The 10,651-nt window shown below is 34.6% G+C and overlaps 1 long non-coding RNA gene across 2 annotated transcripts; it reads right to left on the bottom strand.

The window, feature by feature from the left end:
* Window positions 1-1,310: 1,310 nt before the first annotated feature.
* LOC127565149 (uncharacterized) lies at window positions 1,311-8,417 on the bottom strand. 2 transcript variants are annotated; one of them, XR_007954523.1, is made up of 3 exons: window positions 8,309-8,417; window positions 7,781-8,225; window positions 1,311-1,406 (listed from the first exon to the last, which is right to left on the bottom strand). It is a non-coding gene; the product is annotated as an uncharacterized LOC127565149 (long non-coding RNA). The 2 variants fall into 2 exon arrangements; XR_007954524.1 differs by having other exon boundaries at window positions 8,318-8,366.
* Between the last annotated feature and the right edge of the window lie 2,234 nt (window positions 8,418-10,651).

The raw sequence follows: 10,651 nt of genomic DNA, 5'->3' as shown, positions 1-10,651 counted from the left end.
CTTGTTGTCTAAGGGAAGCAGGCGCAATAATTACAACCGTTAACACACAATAGCCTTCGATGCACATACAAGCACAGACACAGCGAAGCATAGAGGCGAAGAGCTGTGGCAGAGGGGCGTACATTACGCATACGACATGGTGCATGATTGAGGCATTGTGCGATATTGTTGTTGCTCAAACAAAAGCCGCTGCATACGCTGCTTACAATGATAAAAACAGAGCCTGGATTTGGACAATGTGTCTGAGTCCGAGTGCCAGAGCGGATAAAAGCTTATTTACAAGGATTACATTAATGAAGCTCGCGGCTATGCAGCACGCTCTTTTGTGGTGTGCATTTTCGAGTTTGCTTTAGACATTTCATTGATGTAAACATTATTCGGTAACATTCTAACTCGACCTGGTTTGCTAGGACATTGCTTGGTTTTCGAGGATCACAATAAATATAAGTTGTAGAAGTGATCACATTTTTAAAGATGCCTCAACCCCGTGCAATCTTAAAATATTCTTGCACTGTACGTATGTACCATAAATAATGTAGAAGGCATCCAGACGGAATCATATTGCCAGCATTTGCATTTACACCTGTAGCAATGACAAGCCGAGCTAAAGGTGCAACGACTCGAAGTCGACGACAAATCACGTTCGCAGCCTTTGGAATAAGGTATGTACCAAAGAGTATGAACATTTACATCAATAGCAGCCTTTATATCTACAATACATATGCATACATATACATATGTATGGATACTACATATACGAGAGTATGTATACCGCAAGAGACGCCTAAGCTTAAGTGCCATTTGGCAATTCAAGTGAAGCCGGTACAGAGTGTGCCAATGTCTGCTCATTCCCTTGGAGAATGCCTCTGTGTCGAGCATGTTTCACAAGGAACTTAATGCATATTTAAAGAGTTGACTGGTAAGTGCCAAAAATCGAATATTTAGTCGAATTTCTCTATGTACATTGCTGATGCCAGTGCCAATGGCTCTGGCAGCGCCATTGCCATCGCATACAGCAGATGAAGCAGCAGAAGCACAACCAGCAGCTGTTGCTGCACCTGAAGTCCCGTTGGACTACAACTTGCCACTTAGAGGCGTCGCATTGCAAATATCGTAAACTTAAACTGCTTAAGTGCCTCTCGCCTCGACTCCTCCGTGCATGTGTTCATCGACTGCTGATGTCTCACAGGAGTGACATTATCTCACATTAAATATAAATCCATTAACGATAAGGATATAATAGACAATCACTCAAATAACAATAATGATGCAATCAGCTACTTTAAGTATATTTTTCTAATTTTCTAATATGTAATACATACAGTTAGAATACCATGTTCTTTGGAGAAAGCTCTTATTTCTTAATTGCGATAGTCCATATCTGCTTCCTTTTTTTTGTCATCAATCTGAATTGCAAAAAACAATAACAATGACAAATTACACGCAGCTTAAAAGTCAGTAATAAAAATATATTAAGTGTTAGAAATTAATCATATTATAAACTGTGATCCTGATCATTAAATGCGATAGTGATAATCATAATTTTTTTCTAATTTCTAATTGGATTTTATTTTGGTGTTATTCTAAAAACTAATCATTATTATTTCATATTATATTATACTATACTGTGCATTATATACGATTCGATACAATTGTGGGCAAAAGGTATCACGGCTTGGAAATACTGTAATTGATATCCATGCACAATTGAAAGTCGAAGTATAAATTATTTTTTTTAGAAAACGGCACGAGGTACGAACAAAAGTTCCCAAAAGTCAATTTTTCGTTTTGGTACCTTGATGTGTGGAACGCCATTTTTGCTACTAAAACAATAAAATTTGTAGTGGTTCTTTTCAATGAAAATAACAATTATTTTCAAAAACATTCAATCCGAGAACGAGCCTGGACCTTTAACGAATACTAATTAGTTTTATGTAAGCAAGCAAGAAAGCTTCTGTCGAGCTGTCTCGAAAGTGAGATACTCCATTTTGAATAAAATGCAAACAATGCTGTAGTTTTCAAATATACCAAATTGACATATCTAAAAATGTACCAAAATATGTATTTGGTATATTGATAAAGTACTAGATTCAAATATACCAAATTGTCAGCTAAAGCATCTAAGAGTCTTAGTAAATATACGTTTTTCCCCATACAAAAACCTTTTCCATTTTTTATCTGCTCGCAACCTAATTTTCAGCAGCATAATTCAATAAAATAAACTTGTACAGGAGCTCAAAATTTCGTGTATGTATATATATTTATATTTGCTAAAGTAGTAGTACGTAGTTTTTCGTGATAGTTACTGGTGTGATCTTTGGCAGATATTGTTAAATTGATGATGAAAACTGTTGTGGTATATTAACAGGTTAAATTTGATATCGCTTTAATTTAACTATTATCTTATGTATTATAAACTGAAAATGTAACTTTGGTATATAGATATGAATTTATTTGGTATTCTTAGTAGTGCGAAATGCTCGTCTGTCATTTCTCCTAATACCCTGTTTAGATTGGGCTGCATCATTGAAAATTCCCGTTAAATGGAATCTTGCACCGCATCATTCCATAAGCAAATGAGTGTAAGAAAAGAACGAGTAGTTGATCTATTACAAAGGTATTGAAAAGTAAGTATAGTAATTCTCTGAAAATATAGTTGCAGTCAAGATAACCGGTGGTCATGTTTTTTTTATAAACTGAATTTTAAAAAGGATGATCAACATAAAAATTCTCACATTAAGATGCCGCTTCTATATAAACTTACTGAAGACATAATTATGTATGTGGATTCGACTTTGAAAATATATTGGAAAATTTATTTGAGTATTGAGTTGAGTCATCATAGGAATTACTACATGCGTATGTTACGAGTAAATTGTATATTTTATTCTTAAATACCCGTGCATTTTTTTTTTTGTGTTTTCTGATTCAAACCGCAATTGAATGCATATTTCCGTGAGTCGGCTATAAATTTGGTAGATCGCAGTGTGCTGTGGCCATTTTGCCTTTTCGCATGCCACTTGAGTAATTAAATTCAGCATCGCATCGAAACGCAATGCAACGCAACCTGACGTTGAATCGTGATGGGCGTGGCATTAACGCTTTGTGGTTAACATTTTCGTGGTTAAATGAATTTAAAACGTGCAACGCGCGACTGCGGCAGGTGCAAAGTGACAACAACAAATTGCCGCCCCTTCGTGTCTCCTGGCCGTCCGTCCGTCTGTCCGTCCGTCCGTATGTCTCGCAATGGACCAAAGGACGCTGACATATGGAAATATTCTGACGGATGCCACCTAAGGGAGGAGATAAGGGGAAGACCCACTGTCGTCCATGGGATAGCTGCCAGAGACGAATTGCTGCCCATTGACATGCAAATTGTTCGCGCAGCGACAACTGCAGCAATAACATCAATAAAACAACTGGGGAACTATTGATACTCTTTCTGTCCATTGAAAATTGAATAAAGTTATAAATAATACAGTGTTTCACTCTTAAATTCACACAAATAGAGAGATAATTGCCAAGAAGTTAAGTGAAGCAACTCACTATTCAATAATTTCATTGGTTTTCTCTAAGCTTTTCTGATGAGTTTTGATGCTAGATAAAATATCAAAGGTAAGTGGAAAAACACAATACTTAACTGTTTTGAGATCAAGAATAAACTATTTCCAAAGTAGCAAATAAAATGTATTTTAATGGAATCAAATTGTGATACAACATCGCATGAATAGCGATTAAATTGTTGGTCATCTCTCACTAGATTACGAAGGACTCTAACGACATCTTTCTGAATTTACAAACACACTTTTTTCTCACACGCAGTTCCCTCTCCACTCACTTATTTTCCCTCTCCTCTTACGAACGCTCTCTTCCTCACTGGCTGTTCACGCTCTTTACTTGTATTTTTATTGAAAATAATTTCAATTCGCTGGCACGACGATGTCCGACGACTGATGAACTTAAATTGACACTCGCATGGCATCTCTCGTTTTGTTTTCATTTGCCTTTTAATTTCATTTTTTATTTTTTACTTATGTCCGAACATTTCTACCTATTTTAATGTAATTTATTTGCTGTTGTAATGGCTGTTATTGTTGTTGTCGTTGCAACAAATATGCGAATGCAAATTGTTTCTTTAATTGAATCATTTGGACTATGGCGTGTGGCGTGGGAGCATTTTAATAATTTGTGCTTATCTCGTGATTTTAATTAAATGCATGCAATAATTATTATCTTACTATTATTAATTATTATTGCAAGTTTGGAGTTATCACACTCTCATGAAGCGTGCTAATACAAACATACATATGAATTATAATATTTGTATAGCAACATTTTATAATTTACTTGTTTAAGCACATCGTTGAATTTTAATAATTCGCTATATCGGGACTGCACATTTGTTATTCGAATAATGTTTTAGCGGAAATTTCCACACTATTTTAAGAGAAAAAAACATATACCAAAACATTCGTTATTTCTTTTGAATAAAGATGAATCCTTATGCTCTTGATTAGCACTAAAATTAGAGCTAAGAATGATTTTTTTTATTTTTTGTTTTGAAATAAGTAATAAATCGAATTTATACATCTTCTAGTAAAACAGAAAGTTCTTGAAATCAATCTTAGCCTTAAATAATCATTATTAACTACAGTCTTTACGAAAGTTCTAAAAATTTAGTAGGGATCAAATATAAAACTGAGAAGCTATTTATGAAATAACTTTATAATTGCTTTGGTAGATACTTTTGTAAATCAATGAAAATTTAGTTGTATATATTTGTGAACTACTAGTGTTAATTTTAATTGAAGAATTTTCTTGCATTAGGAAATTAATTTGTATATTTTTAACATCTCTTTCAGTAAATTATTATACCGCCTACCCGTAGGATGGAAGGGCATTATAACATTGTGCCATGTATGAAACAGAAGGCAGAAGGAGGCTGACATCTGGCTGACATCGCGAATGACTTGCCTGGTAGACACTCAGTTCTGCATATTAGGCAAAAAGAAGGGATAATGGATCGTCAAGTGTGTATACATGAAATGTCTGGTAGACATTCGCTATGTTGTCTACTATGAAAAGACAATTTTCTCTAACTGACAGTCTACCAGACACGTCATGCACGATGTCAGCCAGAGGGACATTTTAATTTCCCAAGACTGCACTTGACGTGTCAACAAGACATTTAACATATGTATCGTGTCAGCTTGACAGTGTTATGCCCAGATACACGGTTGCCATTCCAAAAAAAAGTTTTGTACCAAAATTTTGAAAAAATGTACCACAAATTTTTTCACGCCTTAGATTGGCGCCTTAGATTGTATGCGCCTTAGATTGGCGCATACAATTTTCTCAATTGACATAATACATCGTAAATCGACTGTATGCGATATTTTCCAGTGTTAGTCATGGTTCAATTTCTAACTGATACAAAATTTGTGTATGGTGGAACAGAGTGTCTGATGTTAAAATAATATGTGTGAACATAAGATTTTATGAAAAATTTAAATTCTAGACCAGGCATATTAAAAATGTACCAAAATGAAAAAAAGTGATCCAATATACCAACTCATAAAAAATGTACCAGTTTTGGTACATTTGAACCAATAGTGGCAACCGTGCCCGTACATCAATAATACTTTCTTAATATTCCAAATAGAAATACATATGTGTAGTATAGATAGTATATATATCGTTTGGAATACTTTAGTTTTTTTGTGATATTTCGATTTGGTATTTTTTTACAATAATACCGTACAAAGTTTCTTTGGCTTGATCGTATCCACCAGTCGAGAACAATCGAGTGTAGCTTTTTTCTATTTTTTAAAATCATATTTTGACGCATAACATATATTTGTTGTTCAGTGGAGTTAACATTTCCGGAATGCCCTATAAGGTATTTTCTAATACATAAGACAAGCCACACGGAAATGTAAGAAAGCAAAACACTAAGGCTACATCTTGAATGAAAACAACAACATCAAACCAACCATCTAGAACTTGACACAAGAAAAGTGAAAGACTTTCCCCACAATGCGTTGTGTTGTCTGCTTTGTCAAGTTTTTAGCTTTGCACGATAAATGCCGCTCTCTGATGAGTTTCCACTCCTTTTCTATCCAGGTTTTTGCCACCCTTTTCCACTCTCACTACTTGAATTTTATTTGTGTTTTGCATATAGTGTGTAAAGTGTCGCATTTTCTAACAGCGGATGGGAGTTGTGCACTAGTGTCTACCAGAGTGTTTGCGAAAGATGCTTTCAGCAACTGAAACAGATGAAGACAGAATTCTCTTCACACATCATTTGTGAGCGATTACAATACCTCTTAACGGGCTCTGATCAACCTGACAGTTACCTGAAAAAAATTCCACAGTTGCGGCAAGACAGAATCTAGTTTCGTCTGTTGATTTGGTAGTCAATTGATTTAGAATGGAATTCATTCATTAACACATATGCACACAGAGCAACAATACCGGTTCTAATTTTAAATAAAAGGAATTCCTACATTAAAGAAACAAAAAGAAAATTTTTTTTTTAATCGAATAGTTCTTCAATTCAGACTTGCAATCTTTTCAATCTGAAATAAAACAATCTTGATTCAAGATCTTAAATAAGATGTTTTTAATCTGAAAATGCAAATTTAACATAAAAGTCTTGATTTAAGATTGTTTCAACCTAAAAATCTTATTTCAAGATTGTTCTTTTTAAGATCGAAAAAATCTTAAATCAAGATGTTTTTAATCTAGATTATTTTCTCTCTGTGTACATATCTGAACTCAACTTTTCAGGTGATTTGTAAAAACCGTGACATTGGCATTGCTTTGAAAATCATATATTATCTTCACATCTTCCTTGGACGGACATTAAACTTTTGCCCAGACTTAAACACTGTTTGTACCCGATACCAATTCGGCAGAAAGATATTACATCAGTAGCGTTGTTCCAAAAGACCATTATTATTCTCATCAAAACGTTTATTTATCTTTTGAAGTGTGAAATTGCTTATTAAATTGTGACAAATATGCTAAAGAGGATTGTAAATTATGTCCACTATTAGATCAAAAAAATCCGGTGCCGCCAGAATGATTTTGGTATATTTTATGACTAATTTTTAATGTTGGAATTCATTCCCTTTATTTCTAGAGTTAATGATTTTCAGGCTTTCCATAATCATTTTGATATTTCAACATGATCAGTAAGGTGTCGCACTTTCAATAGAAAATTCAATTCTTTGATCTTTTACTTAACTCAAAATTTCAATGCAATTGAAAAATGATTTACCATCCATTAACTGTTATTTTGATAGTTTCAAAAAATGTGTTCTATTCGCACATTATATTTCGAGGAGAATCTCAGACGTTGCTGAATAGTTCGAAACTCTTCAGCTGTTAAAGCTGATAATAAAAGGAATACATCTTTTCCCATATTATTTTGCAAACATATAAATAAAAGCGTTTGCAAGTTCAAAACAATTGCGATCAGTTTTCGGTTGAAATAAAAATAGTAATAGTTTTTTGTCGGCAGTAGTACCCAAGTTTGTCAGTCTGTCTGTATGAAACACGAGATATTTTGCTTGTTTGTTTGCATGCAGATCAATTTTGATTAAATTTTGCTCGCAAACGGAAAAACAATCGAACTAAACGTAATTTTGAAGATAGATTATGCTACATGCAATAATAACTAAAGTACTTATGATTCCTGAACATTTGATTGCGATTAGATAAAAACTGTATAAGTTATATAAGAAATACTTTTGTATAAAAAAAAACGCCTACTTACCAGGAGTCTTAGTTGCTTTGGCTGACAATTTGGCATATTTTGCATGTTTTTAGTACTTTTTGCAGAATATTAATTTGGTATATTTTAAAATTAATATCGCATTGTTTTGCTTTCATTAAAAATGGGACGCTTTCTTGCTTGTTTTTTTTGTAAATTTGGCTGTAATCTTTGGAATAATACCATTCCTTATGTCAGCATTTTTTTCGCATTTCGATTGATTTTATTTGTGTTGAAGATCTTAAAGTTGAGAACACTAAATGCACGCATGTTTCTGTAATCGAATCATATTGGGGAAAACTGGATTTATGTGCGTACAATATTTTGAAGAATTGCTCGCATATTTTCTTTTATGAATTGACAGAGTGGTCAGTAGGAGTTAGGACGAGAAGAGGCCTTGGTAAAACCATTTCCTTGATCGCTCAACTTAACGGTTCTAGTGTTAGCACTAAAAATAAAGAAACCGGTATTAAATGGATTATTGAAGATTATGATTATAAAGTAGTATTTCATGAATTAATTAATACATACATGACTTACACGAACACTTTTTACAAGCTTGCTTTTTCCAGCGTAATCAGCCTTTAATATCTGGGTGTATCTTTGAGATATTAAATTAATGTCTTTGTCCTAGATGTTTTAATCAATACATAGGATCAATATTAAGAAACGATTAGACCAAGATAACCAATCTTTCATCTTGGAAAAGTTTGCAATTTACTTGATAGTAAAGTAGTATAATGATAAAATGACCTAACTCTTTCTTAAAGCATTAGGTACAGGCTGTAGAACAGCCTGAATTTCTAAAATATTTGCTCTCTAGCGGAGCGCTGAAAAGTATGCTACGATTTACAAATCACTTCGTCGAGTGCAGATGCCATGTGGCGCAATCGACGCGTCGACGCGTCGACTGTCAACGCGTTGCCCTGAAAACCGAAAGCTGTGCCCAGGATTGAGGTTTACCTCAATTCCTACGTTTGGCAGGAGACTGTCGGTTAGTGACAGAAGCAGTTTGCCGATAAGGCTGACAGAAGCAGGTCGACCAGCACAATGTTAGTGGCAAATTCATTGCCAAAAATTCGTCAGACGTGCAATGAGAGAAACCACAAAAGCCTTTAAAAAAGGAGAATACAAAATAAGCAGAAACTAATCAAATTATTACTTAATTATGGCTAAACGTCGATTACTGCAAAAGGACACAGCTGCTGCTCTTGATGTCGTCCTGTGCGTCGTGTCGTATTCTTCGGTCTGTCCGCACGTCGAATTTATTACAAAATAAATAACAAAATATTTGTTACTTGGCTAAATTGGTCACGTCGCAGTGCACAGGTATAAAGCGGATATTGTAAAATTAAATTGATTCTCTCCCAATTTCTCTTCTCCATCTTCAGTTCTTGTTGATGTTGTTGTTGTTGTTGTTGCGATGCTTTGTTGCTGCTCCTGTTGCGGCTTTTATTTTCCATTGAGCTTGGGGACATCATGGCAAAGGCATATACAATGTGCATTTATATTGTGGAATAAATAAATCTAATGCCTGTTCATCATTTTCAGCAGGGAAACGTTACAAATATACGTGACAGATTAGAGAGAAAACAGAGACAAACAATACAATATGGGAGCAAGAGAGAAAGAGAGAACGAGATATAAAGCGAGAGCAGGACAGAAAAGTGCGTTTAGATTTTTAATAAATTTCAAATGAACCTCAAAGACGACCACAAAATGAACGCTTCAAATTGAATGCGCAATGAAAGGAAATGCTCCAACGTTGATATTAACTTGAATTTGATGGTTCTGTGATAACGATTATTAAATAGGGCATCCTAATTATAGAGGCAACATAAATCATTGATAATATTATACTTGTATATATGTTAAAGTGAAAAATTCAAATTCATAATTGATTCATATTTCGATAGTGATGCGCATATTTTGTTGAGAGAAAGGATTTCGTCTTGCAACCAATTGATTTCCATTTGATTTCCATTGCCAGCAAGCGCATTCAAAGCAATGGCAGAAAACATGAAAAACAATTGAAATGGAAATGCGAATACGTATAGAGTGGGATATGACAAACAAGTGCAACAATATGTTGCAATTGTCAGCCAGCGAGTGTAACAGAAGCGAATTTCTAACATCATCACGTAGAAACCAGAGCCAAAAAACAACACAACAAAAAAAAAAAAACCAGGAGATAGAAGTAGATGACGACAGCAGTCGACATTCTCTCGCTTCTGATTTAGCCAAGGGATATGAGTGTTACCATCGCAGTTTCCATAACAATCGCAATCACTGCGAGAACACAAGAACAGGACACTGGGAATAGCAGCCGGAGATATAGAAACATCCAATGCGAGTATCACGATAATTGCTCCGACGAGGGTGAGCTGCACACGTTCTTCCGACTTCTAATACGAGTACACAACTATTCGAGCTTGCAGCATGAAACCGAAAACACATGCAGGAAAATAAACAATAAAGCAACAAACGCTGCAAGTGTATGCTCGAAATACTCGAACATACATTATTAGGCAAGGAAATACTCTTTCAATGTTCGCATGAATATGAAATCATAATTTGGCAAAATAAGTATAATAAATACTTAATATAGAATACATAGTTATCTACGAATTGATGCCTCTTGAAATTCTAAAAGCGACTTAAGCGAATCATATCTGGGTTTGCTAATTAATGTATTAGTAAAACCTTGAAGACAAAGTTATTGTTGTAAGCTTGCGGTGTGTCAAGCATAGACCATTTGTCATGCTTTCAACTCAGACCGAGTTTGAAATTTAGTTTAAAGTGGCAAGTGTCGCAAGATACAGAAAAATGAGGGGGTCAGCTGCTCAGTTAGTTTAATTGATCAAGGAGCTCTGA

The sequence above is a fragment of the Drosophila albomicans genome, chromosome 2L, assembly GCF_009650485.2.
Source record: "Drosophila albomicans strain 15112-1751.03 chromosome 2L, ASM965048v2, whole genome shotgun sequence".
Taxonomy (NCBI): Eukaryota; Metazoa; Arthropoda; class Insecta; order Diptera; family Drosophilidae; genus Drosophila; species Drosophila albomicans.
Note: the sequence above shows the minus strand (reverse complement) of the source record. Positions and strands in the feature narration are given on the sequence as shown.